General features: G+C 40.0%; 1 protein-coding gene across 11 annotated transcripts in view; it reads right to left on the reverse strand.

The window, feature by feature from the left end:
- The window catches only part of LOC105479873 (pumilio RNA binding family member 2), a 105,206-nt gene extending 85,619 nt beyond the window's left edge, over positions 1-19,587 (reverse strand). For 4 of the 11 annotated variants that reach the window (XM_024792239.2, XM_011738200.3, XM_011738194.3 and 1 more), the window contains exon 1: positions 19,199-19,446. The gene's annotated coding sequence lies outside the window, so the exon portion shown is untranslated. Of the gene's footprint in view, positions 1-2,254; positions 2,274-18,710; positions 18,730-19,198; positions 19,447-19,507 lie in introns of those variants that run through there. The other 7 variants (XM_024792237.2, XM_024792235.2, XM_011738199.3 and 4 more) reach the window with 5 other exon arrangements.
- Positions 19,588-19,912: the final 325 nt, after the last annotated feature.

The following is a 19,912-nucleotide window of genomic DNA, read 5'->3' on the forward strand; positions in this document are numbered from 1 at the left end:
ATTCTTTGTAATATCCTTTATAATAAATGGGTAAATTTAAGTAAAGTGTTTCCCTGAGTTCTGTCAACTGTTCTAGCAAATTAATTGACCAAAGAAGGTTAGAGGGACACCTGATTTACAGCTGGTCAGTCAGAAATCTAGGTAACAACCTACGACTTGTGACTGGAATCTGAAGTGGAGGGACAGTCTTATAGGCCCAAGCCCTCAGTCTGTGGGAGCTGATGCTCTCTCCAGGGAGACAGGGTCAGAAATGAGTTAGAGGACATCCAGCTGGTGTCCACTGGAGAATTTGCTGCAGGACAGATTGCTTGATATAGCATATCAAGTAATACATGTGGGATCACAGAAGTGATCTGTATTGTAAGGGTACAGTAGGATAAACTGTGTTTTTATCCTACAGCCTTACATTTGGTGTCAGAAGTGGGATTTGCTAATGTACAGCCCTGGCTCACAGAAACGTGGTTTGTTCAGACAACTTGGGGAGAGAAAAAGAAAAGAAATACGCTGTTTGGGAATAGAACGAAAGGATAGGGGATGAGAGAAACTTTTGATTCCTAGGTGGCCACGTGGTCCCTCATGGTATGGAACAGGAGTTGGGCTGCGCTCAGTTACTAAGGGTAAAAGTTACCAATGGAATTTAAAGATGGACTTAACTTTCACAAAGTAAATGTCTAAGAAAACGCACACTAATTTTAAGGAGAAATATTCAATCCCTTGGTTACTGTTATCCGTAACAGCTAAAATAAAGTGCTAGATCGGACCTTAATACAAGACCAACCTCAGATTTCAGTGACTGAGCTTTGGCCAGCAGCCTTAAAGCTGCCCCCCAAAGAGAAAAATTATGCAGAGACCTCTAATCTAACAGCCATGGTTACTAAGAAGGTAGTCAATGTGGGGAAAAGGCAAACCCAAGAAAACTGTTAAAACCAGTATCTAAAGCAGAAAAAAAAGAAGAAAAAAAAAAACAGTATCAGTAGTAGACACGAATTTTTCTCAAGAGTCAAAGTAAGCACTAGAGCTTTACCTTTTTTGCTCACTTTCAGGTTTTTATCAGTGGTCCAAATAGATGAGGTCATGTAAGTTAAAGAACCTCTGGATAATTTTGAGAGGTCTCTAAGCTCTTTGGATCCATTCTTACTGTTGGGATAAATCATGCCCCTAGTGTAGGAGTCAACATTTTAGGCTGTGCAGGCCATATGACCTCTGCTGCAACTACTCAATTATGCCCCTGCAGCACGAAAGCACCTACAGACAATACCAAAATGAATCAGCACAGATATGTCCCAATAAAACTTGATAAACTGTAAATTCTGAGTTTCATGTGTTTTTCATGTATCACAAATTTTTCTTCTAAAATTTTTTCCAACAATCAAAAAATGTAAAAACCATTCCCATAGAGTGGGCCATGCAAAAACAGGTGATGGGTCAGATTTGGCCTGCAGGCCAGTTTGCAGATCTCTGCTCTCGTTCATTTTCTCTCTTGACTGCTCCCCAAAACTCAAATACACAAAATCCACTTCCAAATATGAGTATACCGAAAGTTAAGCATCAGGGCTTTGCTTTCAACTTTTTCACTTACACTACTAGAGTGTTTTTTTTTTTTTTTTTTTTTGCCCCCAACAACTGGGGGTTACGGATCATATCTAAATGGAGGTGATTTTATTATCTTTCAATAATCAGGGTAGTCATAGTAAAAAGACTTAAAAAAAACCCCACCCCACCAGCATGACTTAAGCTTGGCTTTTCTGTTTAGGGTGTTACTGTTTATTTCAATTATGAGAAAGAGAATGAAGGAGAAATTGGGCAAGACAATGGGAGACAAATAACTTTTCCAACTTCCATGCAATAATCACCATACAGACTATAATAAAGTTGAAGGGATGGGGAGACAGTTGCCCATATGCCACTAAGTGGGACTCCTAAATTTCTGAAGTACGTCAATCTGCTGTCTCTTAAACAGCTACAAATGCTGGTGTCATCTGATGGCAATAAAAAAGTTAGAATTTGGATATAAATTTAGTGACTTTATCCGAATGATTAAATCTTAGGGAGGAAAGATCTTTTCCAACAAGCAATAGAACCTACTAGCAACTGGTTATATACTATTTCACTGTTTCTTTGAAAAAAATGTATTCAGGAGTTATGGTACCATGTACTGCTTGGGGTATAAATTCTATCTTCAATTTTTTTTGGTCTGCATTATTAAGGCTCAAATCTCCAATATTATTTTCTTTAATAAATAATTAGAACTTACCAACACAGAAAACATATGACAGAAACTTTTCTTTGGCCAAGACCCAGTATAATCTTATATTTGAATTAAAAAGTCATTTTTGAGGTTATGACTGTTTCCTAGCAAAAGAAAAGAAATGACAGTGTCTTATTTTGCTCATTCTAAACTTTAACAATATTAGCTAATTTTTCTATAGGCAGATTGTTACTAACGATGTGAGGAAAAATAGGTGAAGTACTCATATAACAACTTGATTTAACTCAGTGATAGTTTTCCTATTTACTAGTGCATAATCCAAAAAGTCAACAACTGAGCACAGTGCCTCATGCCTGTAATCCTAACACATTATGAGGCTATAGTGGGAGGATCGCTTGAGGCCAGGAATTCAAGACCATCCTTGGCAACACAGGGAGACCTATCTCTACAAAAAAATTAAAAAATTAGCTAGGCATTATGGTGCACACCTGTGGTCTCAGCTACCCGAGAGGCTGAGATGAGAGGATCGCTTGAGCCCGGGAGGTTGAAGCTGCAGTGAGCCATGGTAAGAGTAAGACCTTGTCTCAAACAACAACAACAACAACAACAACAACAACAACAAAACAAAAGCCAAAAAATTGATAAATAGCTTGTGTAAAGAACCAAAAAAAATGCATTAATATAGGACATTTACATCATTAAAAGTTACCTGTTTTGGCTGGGCAGGATGGGTCATGCCTGTAATCTCAGCACTTTGGGAGGCCAATATAGAAAGACCGCTTGAGCCCAGGAGTTTAACATAGTGAGACCCTGAGATACGGTTTGGATCTGTGTCCCCACCCAAATCTCATATCAAAATGTAAACCCCAGTGTTGGGGGTGGGGCCTACTGGAAGGTGACTAGATCATGGTGGCAGAGTTCTCATGAATGGATTATTGCCATCCCCTTGGTGCTATTCTTGTGATAGTTTTTCTAAGATCCAGTTGTTTAAAAAGTATGTAATACCTTCCCCCCTCTTCCTCCTGCTCCAGTCACATAAGAGGTGCCTGCTTTCACTTCACCTTCTGTCATGATTCTAAGTTTCCTGAGGTCTCCCCAGAAGTAGAAGCCACTATGCTTTATGTACAGCCTGTAGAACCATGAGACAATTAAACCTCTTTTCTTTATAAATTACCCAGTCTCCCAAAAAATTTTTTTAAATTAAAAATATTATTTATTCCTGGATATCTGGTCCAACTTCTTACCATATACCTACCATTAAAAATAGGTGGGGAAAGCATTTGAAGATACAATATATGGTATTAAACCATTCTACCGCCACATGGTACTAATCACACTTTTATAATCTTATAATTATAAATTAACGCCATAGTAGAAATTAACCTCTGGGGTCAAAGGGATTAGTGACTGTCTTAGCTATGTCAAATGTTCAACATTTAATGAATAAAAAAAACATTTTATGCAATGTGAATTTCGATCATAAAATCAATTAGTATCTGGATAGTGACTATTTACATGTCTTCATATATTAATATACAATGCTTATTTTAACATAAGGACAACGAACAAGGCTTTGCCTTAGACTTTTTGTACTGTTGAAGACATTTACCAACACAAAATGACTAATGATTGCAACTTCACATGGGCACTACTTCTCCAAGTCTGTCATCTACAGCCTGGAGACTGTATCTATTACAAAGACAACAAAATTACATAAAAACCTAGTTGAGTCACAAATAAGTCAATACACAGAGTGACTTAAGCTTCTTAGGACATATTCTTCGTAATCATCCTCCTTGGACTGTTTTTTTTTTTTGGCGGGGGGGGACAAAGTCTCATTCTATCACCCAAGCTGGAGTACAGTGGTGCATTCTCAGCAATCACAGCTCTCTGCATCCCCTCACCTCAGTCTCCGGGAGTATCTGGGACTAAAGGTGCACGCCACCACGCCTGGCTAATTTTTGTATTTTTTGTAGAGACAGGGGTCTCCCTATGTTGCCTAGGCTGATCTCAAACTCCTGGGCTCCAGCAGTCCTCCTGCCTCAGCCCCTCAAATTGTTAGGATTAAAGGTGTGAGCTACTGCACCCAGCTGGACTGATTTTAAAGAACATAATCGTTGAACATTAGTGGTATCTATGGCAAACAAACAAGTGCTGAATTCCTAAAGAGTACTTTCTTCTGCTCAGCAAATTAAATCACTTTATTGCAAATCTGCCAACAAAATTTTTTTGTTTAGCAACGCCTTTTCTCATTCACATGACAAAAGTAAATCTAAATTCAGGTTTAGGTATTTGTAGCAGACCATTAGCCTTCAAAGATTTAACAAAGTTTCTACTATTCACACCAACAGTACAGAAATTTATTTTTCTGAGGGCATACATTGAATCATACAATTTTTTAGTGATGATGAACAAGTCACTTAGCTAGTGGATCAACCAAGGGCTACATCAACAGTCTGTTTTCTAGTTTGTCCAAATACTTTCATGGGGGAGTTACCTCTGCTTGCTTTATCAGCAAGGCAAAAAACTCTATAACAAAGAATAGTATTACTGACTCAACTATAATAAGAAAAAGTCAAGTTTTATGTTTTGAATGAAATTTGGCATAAAAATTAGTGTTGTCAATGTACAGACTTACAGTAATCAAAAATCTCCTTGCAAGACCCTATTAGCTCAAAGCTCAAATATTTTAATTAAATGTTTTATTCCAACCTCATCATTTAGACAAATCTACATATGTGCAAATATAAGACTTCTGTTCCATTAAAATTCTCTGAAAGGGGAATTACCATATATTTGGGCCTTTACAAAAGTCTCTCATCTTATAAGGCACCGTCTCAACTGACTTATTTGAAGAATCAAAATACTGCTGAAGAAAAGTTGCCTTATTTTGAAAAATATACTACTTAGAGAAGATCTACACACTAAACGGCCTCAATCTATGCTGGGTTTTGATGCTTTAGGTATTGCCTGAAAGAAGCAGGTCAAATAATTGAGATGGAAATGAAGATGACAAGCTTTAGAAAACTTTACGTAACACAAAAAGTGGTTTTTTGGGGTTTGGTACTTTTTTTTTTTTAAGGCAGGGTCTCACTATTGCCAAGGCTGGAGTGCAGTGGCATTGATCATGGCTCACTACAGCCTTGAACTTCTGGGCTCAAGTGATCCTTCTACTCAGTATCCTAAGGAGCTGGGGCTACAAGTGCATACCACTATGCCAAACTAATTTTTGCATTTTTGGTAGAGACAGGGTTTTGCCATGTTGCCCAGGCTGGTCCTGAACTCCTGAACTCAAGCGATCTGCACCTTGCCTTGGCCTCCCAAAATGCTAGGATTACAGGCATGAGCAAATGTGCCTGGCTTAAAAAGTGGTTCTAAAGTCAAAGATACATTATAATTTTTTTTTTAAGAGACAGGGTCTTGCTCTGTTGCCCAACATGGAGCACAGTGACGTAATCAGGGTTCACTGTAGCCTTGACCTCCCAGGCTCAAAGGAACCTCACATCTCAGCCTTCTGAGTAACTCGGACCACAGGTGCCACCAGGCCTGGCTAAATTTTGGGTGCATGTGTGTGTGGTACAGATGGGGTCTCACTATGTTGCCCAGGCCTATCTTGAACTCCTGAGCTCAAGGAATCCTTCCACCTCAGCCTCCCAAAGTGCTGGGATTACAGGCATGAGTCACTACACCTGGCCTAGAATTCCTGAATTATTTTGTTATTTAAAATGTGACATCATCCTAATAGTGGAGTAAGACATTATATGACTCATAATGTAATGTAATATGAAACAGTACCACCACATATGAAGAACTGCCTTCAAAAAACACTAAGCTTCAATCTAATATTATAATAAAACTACTGATCCAAATACGTATTTGTGACATAAAATTTTGAAAGGGGGGAAGCAGATTACATACACTGTGGTATAGGACTAAATGTCAAAAAAAACTGTGTAAGCCTTGTTTGAATCCTGCTTCTCACAAACCAGCTATAAAGACTTTTTTTGAGAAAAGTTAGAGAAACTCAAATATAGAATGAGTATTAGATAACAGTAAGGAATTCTATTAGTTACGATACTAGCAAGAGGATTGGGTTTGGTTTTTGTAAGTCCTCATCAGTGAGAGCATTTATGCTTGAAACGGCATATTGCTTGGGATTTACTTTGAAATACTCCTTCAAAAAGTAAAATATGGGTATAAATAAGATTTCACACAATGTTGCATACGGATGGTAGCTATCAAGGGTTCACAATACTTACTATTCTCTCTACGTGTTTGAAAGCTTCCATAATAAAAATGCTAGGTGGTTAGAAAAAAATAAAGTTTAATAAAATACATATAGTTGTCTGACAGAAAGCCACATAAGGCAGGTATGGTATCTAAGCTGGGAAGGTCAGTTACACAATTTGGACAAAAATTGTTTTAAAACATTTATAAACTGCAATTTTATAAAGGGGGTTACTCTTCATTCACTTAGGGTCCAAGCCTTCATATAAACTTAATTTCACTTATTACTTCCTCAACCATACTTTTGACTAGTGTATGAAAATGTTTCCTAAAAACTTATTTCCAAATGGGTACAAATTTTAGAGACTAATTTTTAATCAGACAACCTTCCCCCAAAGAGAATAACAACAGAAATTTTATTGAGTGCCCCATTTTATGCCACAAATTGTACCAGGCACATTATATATAATTCTCACTACAATCCAGCAAAGTAGATACTGTATCATTACTTTGCCAATTTCCCTACCCTAATATACAAAGCTACTAAAATGGTAGAGAACATAATACTACCAAAACTCCAAAGCCCATGCTCTTTCCCATACCAACCAAGCATAAGCCATCACTCAAGCTAATGCCAATTACACTACTCTCCAAAAGCCGTGGTGGCTCATGCCTGTAATCCCAGCACTTTAGGAGGCTGAGGCAGGTGGATCACCTGAGCTCAGAAATTCAACACCAACCTGGCCAACATGGTAAAATCCTGTCTCTATTAAAAATACAAAAATCAGCCGGGTGGGGTGGTGTGTGCCTGTAATCTCAGCTACTTGAGAGGCTGAGGCAAGAGAATCGCCTGAATCCCGGAGGCGAAGGTTGCAGTGAGCCAAGATTGCGCCACTGCACTCCAGCCTGGGTGACAGAGCAAGATTCCGTTTCAAAAACAAAACAAAACAAAACAAAACAAAAACACCTGGACAACTCTTTACCATTTATCCCTTCATGTGCAAATCCCACAAATCCCTCAAAGTCTGGCTCAAATGCAGCTTTCCCTAAAACTGACCCCATACAATCTTTCTCTTAATTCACACGGAATTTAACTGGTATGTTGACGTATTACTAATATATCTTGCCCATTAAATTTTAAAACTTCTCTAAATCATAACTAGGAAAGAAAAAAATTCCACACAATCTCATCAACTGTTCTGGTTATGCCAGTGTTCCATGAAATGTTCCTAGTTATGAGGGAGGTCAAAAGGAATACTAAGAATATAGTAATAGGGAAGGGAAATGATACAATACAAATATTCCAGGTTATTACATGAAAAGGGAACGTGAAAACCAATCTCTGCTCCTATCATCCTAGTTTTGTAAAAACAGGATGCAAGCATATATGCGCCGAGTCACACGTAACCATGAATAATGGTCACACCTAGAAAAAGGATATGCATTATTTTTACATTACATTTGATAGTTCTTAACTCCTAGAATGTTTTCCACACACTAGTTATAACTTTAGAAATACTTAAAATACATACATGATAAAATCACAGCACATTTATATAGTTCTTATAGTCATGTTAACTTGGAAATCAATGGCTTTATATATGGTAGCACCCAAATATTTAATAAATTAATAATATGCCACATCTAAGCACTAAAAAATAAGTCATTTCTATAGCTTATTTCAAAAAAAAAAGTTTACTACAATGTATGAGCAAGACTAGATTTTTCCTAAATACACTTACATACAGGATATGTATCACGACTTGCAAATAAATTACAGTAGTTATGTAATTCTGCATGCAAGGTGGTACATGTCTGTAATCTCAGCTACTTGGGACACTGAGATAGGAAGTGGGACACTTGAGACCAGGAGGTGGAAAATGACCAGGGTTAACTCATCTCAAAAAAAAAAAAAGAAAGAAAAAAAAGTACAATAAAATATCTAAACTAAGCATCACTTAAAAGAAAAATATTTTCAATTTTCATTTCAGTCTTGTTTGAAAGCTTCCAACCATTTTAGAATATAAAAGAATTTACGTGTACACTCAATACCTACTACAGTAAATATCATTAGCCTTACTTTTATGACACCAGGTTTTTAAAAAGCAAAGCCCAGTTTGTAGATATAAATATTCTCTCACCATCTAATTTAAAAGAAAAAAGAAAAGCAGACCGGATGTGGTGGCTCATGCCTGTAAGCCCAGCACTTTGGGAGGTCAAGGCGGGTGGACTACCTGAGGTCAGGAGTTTAAGACCAGCCTAGCAGACATGGTGAAACCCTGTCTAGTAAAAATATAAAAATTAGCCAATTTTGGGGGCACACACCTGTAATCCCAGCCTCTTGGGAGGCTGAAGCAGGAGAATCACTTGAACCTGAAAGGCGGAGGTTACAGTGAGTCGAGATCATGTCACTGTACTCCAGCCTGGGCGACAAGTGAAACTATCTCAAAAAATAATAAATAAAAGAAAAACACAGGATAAGTATTTACAAATGTCATTTCATCTAGGTTAGTTCTATCCTACTCTTGATAAATTCCTCAATGTAAAAAAATTAAAAAAAAAAATAAAAACAGGGCCAATTAAATCATACATTTAATTTATAGTCAATATATTTGACAGTATGCTGTGATAAACATGATTTATGTATTTCTAGCTTTCAAAGTATTTTAGTACTGTCCTTTGCTTTGTAATGTATTCTTTAACAGGTTAGGGAAGGAAGAAGTGGTTAAAAAAAAAAAAGTCATTACTCCTATCATCCAAAAATATTGTTGATATGAATTCAGAAAATACCAATGGAGGTGAAAATATGCCAGTTCTATAGAATGCTGCATTTCACTCCAACAGCAATGTAAGATAGGATTAATCACAAAAGAAAGCTAACTCTTTGGTGCCAAAGTTTAACTACCTGGGTAAAATACACAACGCTAAGATGCGGAATGGATCAGAGTTCCATCTTTCTCAGTACATATATGGTGAGGACCTGATAACCGACTCCCAGAAGACTAAATGCACTAACAGATGTAGTCTGGAAACTCTTCATGTACCCCTCAGGGATAGGAGCACGCCAATTTTGAGATCACTAGTTCTCAAACACTTACAACACACATCAGAGTCCAGGTAGGAGGATTTTATAAACTACAGTTGCTCAGGTTCCACCTGCCAAAGGCTGGCTTGAATTAGTCTGGGCGGCAAGACAGGCAGAATTTTATTAGTCTTTTTTAAGCTCTCCAGGTGATGCTTCCCCTGTGCAGATAGGGTTGAAACACTCATACATCACCATATGGCTAAGGAATGTATCCACAAACACCCTAGACGTTTCCCAACTAAAAAATTTTGTTAGTATCAATCATCATGGTATAACAGAAATCAGAATCAAAAGACCTAGCATACAGTTCCAGGTTGGCCACTGACTAGCTAAATGAACTTGATCTCATTTGTCCGTTTGCAAATGGAAACAACAATGCCTCCCTCTTAGGGCTGTTGCAAAGATTGAGGTAACACATGAAACTGAAATGCAAGTGCTTTCTAGAGAATTAATGACACATCAAACTGAACTTTTTATTTGTTTAAAAACCAATATAAAATTCTCTGGACTGGGCACAGTGGCTCATGCCTGTAATCCCAACACTTCGGTTGGCCAAGGCAGGAGGACTGCTTGAGTCCAGGAGACCAGCCTAGGCAACACAGTGGGGGCCATAGCTCTTACCTGCACACCACCCACTCCCCATCCCCGCAAAAAAAGAAAATATTTTGACCCAGAAGTTTCTCTTTTGGAAATTTACCTTAAACAAACAGCACCAACACAAATGAATTAACTATATAAAGATATTTACTGCAGCACCACTTATATGGTAGTACAAAATTTAAAAAATAAGCTAAACTCAACAACAGAAAAAAGTTAAAACAATGAGCCATTACAAAAATTACAAGTAATTAAAGTTATATGTAAAATGTCCATGATATTAAGTAAAAATACCAAGTTGCCTAATGTGTATCATATGATCCCATTTTTGTTTAAAGAAGGAGCGGGGCAATGTATGACTATATATGTTTGTGGGAAGTATGAAAAAATAAACACCTCACTCAACTTTGGTAAAGGAGAAGGTACTGTTGACTTTATCTTTGTATTTCTCCATGTTGCTAAGACTTACTAAAGTTAGCAAAATAAATTTCTTAATGTCCTATATAAATACAGCTTAACTATCAAAGTACAAAAGTTATTGTGTTACTTTTTGTTCCTATTAGTATTAGGCTGAGAGTCCAACAAATGAAGACTTGTTTCACATGGCTCTTAGTAATTTACAATTGTTACATGCTATCAATTAGAATTAATACCTCACCAAGGAAAAACAACTTAAGAGACGTTAACTAGAGGCCTGGTACGGTTGTTCAAGCCTGTAATCCCAGCACTTTGGGAGGCCAAGACGGGTGGATCACTTGAGGTCATGACTTTGAGACCAGCCTGGCCAACATGGTGAAAGGCCGTCTCTACTAAAATACAAAAATTAGCTAGGTGTGGTGGCAGGCACCTGCGATCCCAGCTACTAGGGAGGCTGAGGCAGGAGCATCGCTTAAACCCAGGAGGTGGTGGTTGTAGTGAGCGGAGATTGTGCCACTAAACTCCAGCCTGGGCAACAGGGCAAGACTCCGTCTCAAAACAAAACAAAAACAAGAAAAAGAAATGTTAACTAAATTGTAACAGAACTAAAGGAAGAAATCTGAATGCATGGTCTGAGACAACTGGAGAAAAATAACAATTTTAAGAAGCAGACTTTAATGCAGTTTCTTTAGAATTTTCCTAAGTATGCTCCTTATTCACTAACTCAGTGTTTTCAGAAATAAGTGGTCCCTTGTCCGATACATTTCAGGTATGCTGCTCAGTAGCACCCACCTCCTCTTTTGCAAGCTCTGAGTACGTGTTCAATCTTTCCTTCCTTCTGTTACTGGCTCCAAGAAATTCTACAATTAAAACTTTAACCTTAACCCAGTATTACCATAACTTTTCTATAAATGTTAACACAAATACATTTTATGTAGTGTTTCTAGTCATTTCCAAGACAACTTAAAGAAAAATGAATGTGAGGTATGAAACATATTCAATTTTCTCATAAGACTGGGTAGAACAGAGATTTAATTTTTGTCTAGGAAAACCCTAACTTATGGTTAAAAGCTTTAAAATATATTTAGTTTGTTATGACTTATGAATGGTCTAAGAAATATATATGAATTGGATAAATCTTTGAAGTAAAAAGGAATCATTTAGGTGATTAGTATGCATTCTGGTTTTTAAAGTTCCTCAAGTAATCAAGAAAAGCTTTGAACTGGTTAACTTTAAAGTGAGATGAAATGACCAAGCCAATTTCCTAAAGATACTTAAGTTTTAAAAAGGCAAGTAGTTACATCAAAAACACCAACAAACATCTAGGCAGAAATGTATGAAGAGAAACCAAATCTGTGTTAGTTTCAAGGATTAAGTATTAAATCATATATATATTTACAGACAGGGTCTTACTCCGTCACCCAGGCTAGAGTGCAGTGGTGCCATCACAGCCTCCAAACCTGGGCTCAAGCAATCCTCCTGCCTCAACCTCTAGGGTTACAGTAGTGCCACACTATGCCCAGCTAAATTATATATTTTTAAAAGGGTCTATGTTTAAAAAAAAAATCTTCAGTATAATTTAAATAAAACTTACTTCATTCACTTAAGCAAATGTTTGGAAGACAGCAGACTACCTTAAAGGAAATACACAAAATAACAAACAAAAAAATTAGCTGGGCGTACTGGTACATGCCTGTGGTCCCAGCTACTCAAGAGACTGAGGTGGGAGGATCACTAGAGCCAGGGAGGTCAAGGCTGCAGTGAGTCATGTTCACACCACTGCACTCCAGCCTGGGTGACAGAGACCTTGCCTTTAAAAAAAAAAAAAAAGAAAAGAAAAAGAAAGTTTCTAAATAAAAATAACTAAATAATTTATTAAATAAAATAGCAAATAAACTAGTAAGTTTAATGCTAACTAGTTGTGCTAGTAATTGTACAAACAGTGGGTATGTACAATTCTCATTATCCAGAGAAAGAAGTTATACCAACCCCTTGGATGCAACCTTATTCTTAACACTAAGCTTTAAAAGAAATTTCTGTTGGGCATGGTGGCTTGGACCTATAATCCTAGCATTTTAGGAGGCCAAGGCAGGAGGATTGTTTGAGTCCAGGAATTCAAGACCACCTGAGGCAACAAATTCGAGACTAGCCAAGGCAACACTGCGAGATCTTGTATCTACAAATAATACAAAAATAACTAGTTGGGTATGATGTTGTGCGCCTGTAGTCCCAGCTCCTCAGGAGGCTGAAGTGAGAGAACCGCCCGAGACTGGGCAGTTGAGGCTGCAGTGAGCAGTGACTTCGCCAATGTACTCCAGCCTGGGCAACAGAGTGAGACACCCGCCCTTACCCCAGTCTCAAAGCAAAAAAAAGCAATTTCTTAAGTGGAGCATTATTGAGGCAATAGAGTTGTAACAGAAAATATCTTCAACATTCCCATTAACAGATACAAGGTTTCATAGTCTTGTTTTTTTATTTTACTTTATTTTTTTTTGAGACAGGGTCTCACTCTGTTGCCCACACTGGAGTGCAGTGGCTCAGTCTTGGCTCACTGCAATCTCTGCCTCTTGGGATCAAGAGATCCTCGTGCCTCAGCCTCCCAAGTAGCTGGGACTACAGACTGGAGCCACCATGCCCAGCTAATTTTTGCGTTTCTTGTAGAGATGGGGTTTCATCACGTTGCCCAGGCTGGTCTCAAACTCCTGAGCTCAAGCAATATACCTGCCACCGCCTCCCAGTGTTAGGTGCCCAGCCTCATAGTCTTTCTTATAGTCAGTTCCTCAAGGAAAAGTCAAATACCTAACTCCTAATATAATCCAGGAAAACTACACAGTAATTCTCTAAGGCTTTCTAAGGACAGCATGATTGTCTAAATCATCCTAAATTACAATCCTGGACTGTCCATATTAGATAAAGGACTTCAATCTGGTGGGTTTCTACCTATCTCTCCTTTGTCATCCTCCTCCCTATAACCGCACCTTAAGCTCTGCCATTCCCCCCATCAGGATTACTACAGCTATTAATCCCTCTGGCCGAATGCCACTTCACCCATCTCGGGACTAAATTTACTTCTATAATATTTTAAGATTCCGCTTTACCTCCTGTGGAAAGTTTTTCCTGTTTCTTCAGTCTCTACCTACATGTGTCCACAGCACTTTTTTTTTGGGGGGGAAGGGGGGAGACAGGGCCTCTGTCGCCCAGCCTGGAATGCAGTGGCACGATCACAGCTCCCTGCAGCCTCAATCTCCTGGATTCAAGTGACCCTCCCACCTCAGCCTCCCAAATAGCTTGGACTATAAGTGTGTGCCACCGTGCCGGACTAATTTTTAAATTTTTTGTAGAGACAAGGTCTCCCTATGCTGGCCAGGCTGTTCTTGAATTCCTGGACTCAAGTGATCGATCGTCCCGCCTCAGTTTCTCAAAGTGTTGAGATTACAGGCATGGACCACTGTGCCCACACCACAGCACTTTTATAATACCACCTCTGTGGCAGGCTAGCATGCTACACTGTAATCACAATTTTAATCCTCTTTCTCTCTACTTTCCTATAAAGGCCTTAAAAACAAGGACCACATATCACCATTATCACCAACACCTAAGGACAGTGTGTGGCACATGATATGTCTGCGACTCTCAAAAAAAAAAAAATGTGTGGGGCAGGGCACAGTGGCTCACGCCTGCAATCCCAGCACTTTGGGAGAACAAGGTGGGTGGATCACTTGAGGTCAGGAGTTCAAGACCAGCCTGGTCAACATAGTGAAACCCTGTCTCTGTTAAAAACACAAAAATCAGCCAGGTGTGATGGTGGGCTCCTGTAATCCCAGCTTCTTGGTAGGCCGAGGCAGCAGAATTGGTTGAACCTGGGTGGCTGAGGTTGCAGTGAGCAGAGATCACGCCTTTGCACTCCAGTCTGGGCGAGAGCGAAACTCTGCCTCAAAAAAAAAAAAATTGTGCAGGTTTCTGGTAGTCTAGCTTGATGAAAAGACAACATTTTAATATTCAGACTACAAATGGACTGAATATCCATACTCCATGAATATTTTCTCAGCCACGATTCTGAAAGAACTGGCAAACAATTTACCTTTAGCAAGAGCCTAGAGCACTCCTACTTTTGCTAGTGTAGGATGCACATAATTTAGATACTAAAACGAGGGCACCTAAGACTCTTCTTTGGATAAAAATAAATTACACTTCCATGGAAAGGTAGTCCAAGAAAACACCTATAGGCAAAATCTGGAGCCATTATCCTCTCACCTTCAAAACATAATTATGTTCACATTGAATTGGTTTTAAAGATTCAAGTTTTATCACAGATAACTGAATGTTTTTGCATGTAATTACGCTAAAAGTACTGATAAGCTACTATGGAGATGTTTTTAATAAATTAACTTAAAAATGACGTGGTCATCAAAATGGAAGATACAAGCAGTTCCCATCTGTATACATTTTTGGTATTTATAAAATCATACAATACAATCCACATTTTTTTCTTCCTACAGTTTGCTTCATTTGACTGCCTAATAAAGACCTATACTTAGGGGCACTCTGCCTCTAACACTCATTTGCCTTCTTTAATGTCTGAATGCATAAGACCAACTGCATCTTTCTCTCACTGATCTTAACTGTTTCAGAAACTGCCTAAAGTCAGGGATCACCACTCTGAGATCCAGAACTTGTTACTCTTGTCATAAGATGGCTACTACAATAAAATAGATCAAAGAGCTATCCTCAAACCAGGTTCCCTCCATTAATGTATTTTTCCCCAGAACTAAAAAAAAAATGTAAATAATCCTTCCCTACTGCCCTGCCATGACCACACTGTATGTGTGTTGGCAGTCAGCTGCAGGTTCCATTTCCCCAGGCAGTATTGACTAGGTGGTTTTGAGTACAGTTTCACAGCCAATTGCACCAGGTCCCTTCCAGGAAACATTTTAGGGTGCTACTGTGGTCCCAACATATTTTGCTCCAAATACGTGATGACTACTTTTTTGTTTCCTGTCCCATTTGCAGTCAATCAAACCATCTAACAATTCAATTACCTCCCTTCTCCTTTTACACTTCATGCTACTTCTTTTTTTGCACTTGCCAGCTACAGAGATAGGCATACAAGGTGTGTACATTTGGATATTTCCCAGTACTCTATTCTAAAATCTTTTATTCCTCCACAAGAGAATGGTGAGAGAGTAAGAAGTGAAAATCTACAATACGCAACCTGAAAATGGATGGGATTCAGTAGCTAAACTTGCAGAATAGAGCTTATTAATGAAACTATGCTTTTGCCAACATGCTTAAATAAACAATCTTTTTAAAAATTCTTTAAAGCACTTAAGAATATAAAAAGGAACCAAGCAAAGGTCAAACAAAACTTTTAATACTTGTGTTTAACTAGGCATGCCTTCATTTTTCATTTAAAAAGATAAATCTCTTTATATTTGTTATTTGAAGAAAGTCACTAAGGAAAAAAAAAACACTTAACATGTCTCTAAACATAATGCTACATGAAATTCCAAAAGCATTTATCATGCACCTACCTAATAATTCTATACAGCATTTCACTCACTGGAAAAGCTTGAAAACAGAAAACTTTTTCAACTACAAAAGCAATTAAGTTTTAAATAAAAACTGTCTCCTGTCTATATTGCCAAATATAAAAATCACTATTAAAATATTAGCTCCTAAATGATAGGGTTTGAGGAAACCTTTTTCCACACCAGAATTCAGAACTGACTGAAAGACACAGTAGCTGGACTTGTGCTAATCCAAAGATTTCCTTTACTACCGATAAAGTCACAGTGGAGGCATAATTTAGACCTAGGCCAAGAGGGCGTCCTAACACCACACTCCATAATTATTTTAACCCAGTCACAAGTAGCACTGGACAACTACCGTCCTCTGGAAATGAGGAGTCTAACTTTGGTATTCTCATGAAAAAGCAGGGCAAATTAAGTGCTTTCTGCAGGGAGAAGACTCCTAGAGAGAGAGAGAGAGAGAGGAAGGGGCTCAGCCATATTTCATCAGCCTTCCCTCTTAAAAACTCATCAAAGCGAAGTGAGAAGGTAGGAGAAGGTAGGACAAAAGCAACAAGTTAGACTATTTTAATGCATTTCCTAAAAACAGCAAGGGTCTGGCACTGCGGCTCATGCTTATAATCCCAACATTTTGGGAGGCCAAGGCGGGAGAACTGCTTGAGCCCAGGAGTTTGAGACCAGTCTGGGCAACATAGCAAGTCTCGCCTATATTAAAAAAAAAAAAAAAAAAAAAAATTAAAGAAGAAAAGCAAGAAATATACTTAATACGCCACAAACCAATTTACCTGGTTATAAGTATAATTTTTATCTTAATCACACCTGTTAGTAAAATGGTCTCAAGCTGTGACTGCAGCCATGCAGACAAAGCCATGTGAGAATCAAATATTTGGATATTTTAAGTACCTGCAAATTTTTAGAATATGAAAAAATACAAAGTATTTCCATATCCTGGAAACTCAACAAAGTATTTAAGTTAGGAAGTATGTAGAACTTGAGTTTAGGAGACAGGAACCCACCTCCACTTAAAATTATGCAGTTCATGTTAGGGTCTATAAAAAGGAGACAGCTTGGTTACTGAAAAAAATGGGCTGTCGATTTCACACCTGGCCTGAATCTCTGGTCATAATTACTTTTGCTAACTAAGATAAGTACAAACTCAGGAAGGCAAATTATCTTTCAACACCAGAAAGGTTTATAAACAAGCCCGAACACCAGAAAGGTTTATAAACAAGCCCGGTGCGGTGGCTCACGCCTGTAATCCCAGCACTCTGGGAGGCCGAGGCGGGAGGGATCGCTTGAGCTCGGGAGTTGAGCCTAGGCAACATGGTGAGACCCTGTCTACAAAAATGCAAAAATTAGCCGGGCGTGGTGGCATGCGCCTGTAGCCCCAGCTACAGCTACTCGGAAGGCTTAGGTGGAAGAACAGTTGCAGCCCGGGACGCGGTGGCTGCAGTGGGCCGAGATCTCACCACCTGCACTCCAGCCTGGGCGACAGAGAAAGACCCTGTCTCAAAAAAGAAAAAAAGATTCATAAACAAGTATGGAATGCTTAAGAGAAACAAAATCCAAGTATTATGTGGTAATTCATATACAGTATTTGTAATGCCTGAGAATTGAGTCTAAAGTGACAGCTTTGTAAGAACAAATTAAATGTCAGTAATTTAGGCTCTTTTTAGAAGTTGAAATCTTGCTAAATACTGGAACACCTAAGAGAACTTTGGACTCAAATTAAGGAAAGCATGTGTTAAACACAGCTTAAATTGTTGGAATATGCTTAAGATTGTTACTGGCAATTATAACTCAAAATAGCTAGACCTGTAAACAGAATAAAAAACTGGACCTAAATCCTCAAGAACCAGGTTTCTGAAATATAATTTTATTTTAAAAATTATCGCAAACATTTTCTGCATACAAAAACTGCCCTCATGGACACCAAGAAAATTCTACACAATGCAATTTCACCAAAAATCGGAATTTTAAAGAAATTCTTGCAGCACGGAAAATGCCATCATTTACTCATGATGATTGAGCAAATGAAGTAATTCATTGTTAAAAGGAGGCTAAGAATAGAAACAAATCGAAAATATTCATTTTTGTTATTTTTTTCTTTACAGGATTCCTTAAGTCATCTTCCAATACTCCAGGTCACATGGCGAAGAGTCACCTATTAAACACGAAATCTAACCATTAAACAAGCTTTAAAAATCCTTCGGTAACTCCCTTTATTAAAACTGTTTTCTTGACATACAATACCTTTACAGGTATTACATTTCTCTTCAGCGTGTACAAACATTTTTCTCATGTTTTCCTTCACCAAACATCTGCCCCCCGTTTTCTCAACAAGTAAAAATCTCGAAGTACTAAGTCCTAACATGATGCTTTCAAAAGTTTACGTATGTTAGAATAAAAAGCCGTAAGTAGGTTTTCTCTAGCTGTGTTCTCAGAAACAACACTTTTACACGTGTTTGGGCACAAAACTTTAAACATCTTCCCCAAAATCTGACCCAATTCAGATACAAAACTACTGCTCAAATAGCAGAAGCCGCTAATCTTGTCTTTGGTTACAAGTTACATATTTTTCTATCGAAATCCGTTCCTATAGTAAAACATCACCTAAACAAGGCGAATCCAAGTCACTGCTTCATACCTACATCTGTCCACGGCAAGCTTTTCCCGGACACACTCGGGCCTTTGAAAATGCCCACACTTGTTTTCATAAACCCACTCCTTCCTCTTCACCCACTTGCAATCCGCATGCTTCTCTGGGGCCACCCGGCCTCTCCCCCACTTTCCGAAACCCAGGGCCGACAGCTCAGTCTCTAACCTCCAGTCCGCCGAATCTGGGGGAGAACGGGATCGGCGCCCCAGGCCCCCCAGGCGGCGGCCCAGCGGAGGGAAGGAAGCGGGAAAGCGGTCGGACGGGAGCCCCCTCCGCCGCGCGCGCACACCCCCTTCCGACACCCCTCCCCCTGCATTGTGCGAGCGGGCCACAGGCCGCACCGGCCCGGGCACTCAGCAGGCCCCGTCCGCCCTCCCGCTGGTGATCGGCTCCCGCCGACGCCGCCGCACAAAGCCCAGGGAGCCACCCCGGCAGCGCCACAGGACCGGAGAAAGAGCGAGCGCGGACTGACTTACAGGGCTGCTGCGGCCGCGCTGCCTCAGCCGGGGACACCGACCGTTGGGCACACGGCGGCGTCGCTCTTGGCGGTCCTCCCCCTCCTCTGCCTTCGGTGGCGGCAATGTCTTCTTTCTCCACCTACCACCCTCCCCCCCCACCCCACCTCCTCCTTCTCCTCCCCCTCCTCCTACGAACCACCGAAGTACCGAGGGTGAGACACAGAGACTCACAACAACATGGCTGCCACCGCCGCCTCCCCTCCCCTCCCCCCCGCCCACCGGGCGCGCGCAATGCATCCCGGGAGAAAGGGGAGGGGGAGCTCTCACCGAGGCGCGGCTCCTTTCAATGCCTTGCGTCCCAGCTCCCGCGCTACTGCCGCGCGGGCCGGGGGCGCCCTGCGCGTGCGCACGTTCTCCGCGCTCTCACGTGTTCGGCCGCCTCTCCGGCGTGCCCTCCCCCGCCCTCACCTTGCGGGCTCGCGTTTCCCTCCTGGGCTCTGCCGCGGCGCCGGGAGCGCGCGCCGGGCTGGGACAGCGCAGGCGTGCTGTTGCCAAACGCTGTGTTGGACTGTCTTACCGCGTGGGGCCTCGACTTCTGAATCTTCTCACTCGCGGCTTCCTACCCGGTTGCTCATTGTTTTCCCCCAACTGGGTGTGCAGGTGTCTGCGCCCGCGCCGCCCACCTTGGGGTACTCCTGGCATTTCGCTTCCGGAGTGCTGGCGCCCGCAAGA

The sequence above is a fragment of the Macaca nemestrina genome, chromosome 13, assembly GCF_043159975.1.
Source record: "Macaca nemestrina isolate mMacNem1 chromosome 13, mMacNem.hap1, whole genome shotgun sequence".
NCBI lineage: Eukaryota > Metazoa > Chordata > Mammalia > Primates > Cercopithecidae > Macaca > Macaca nemestrina.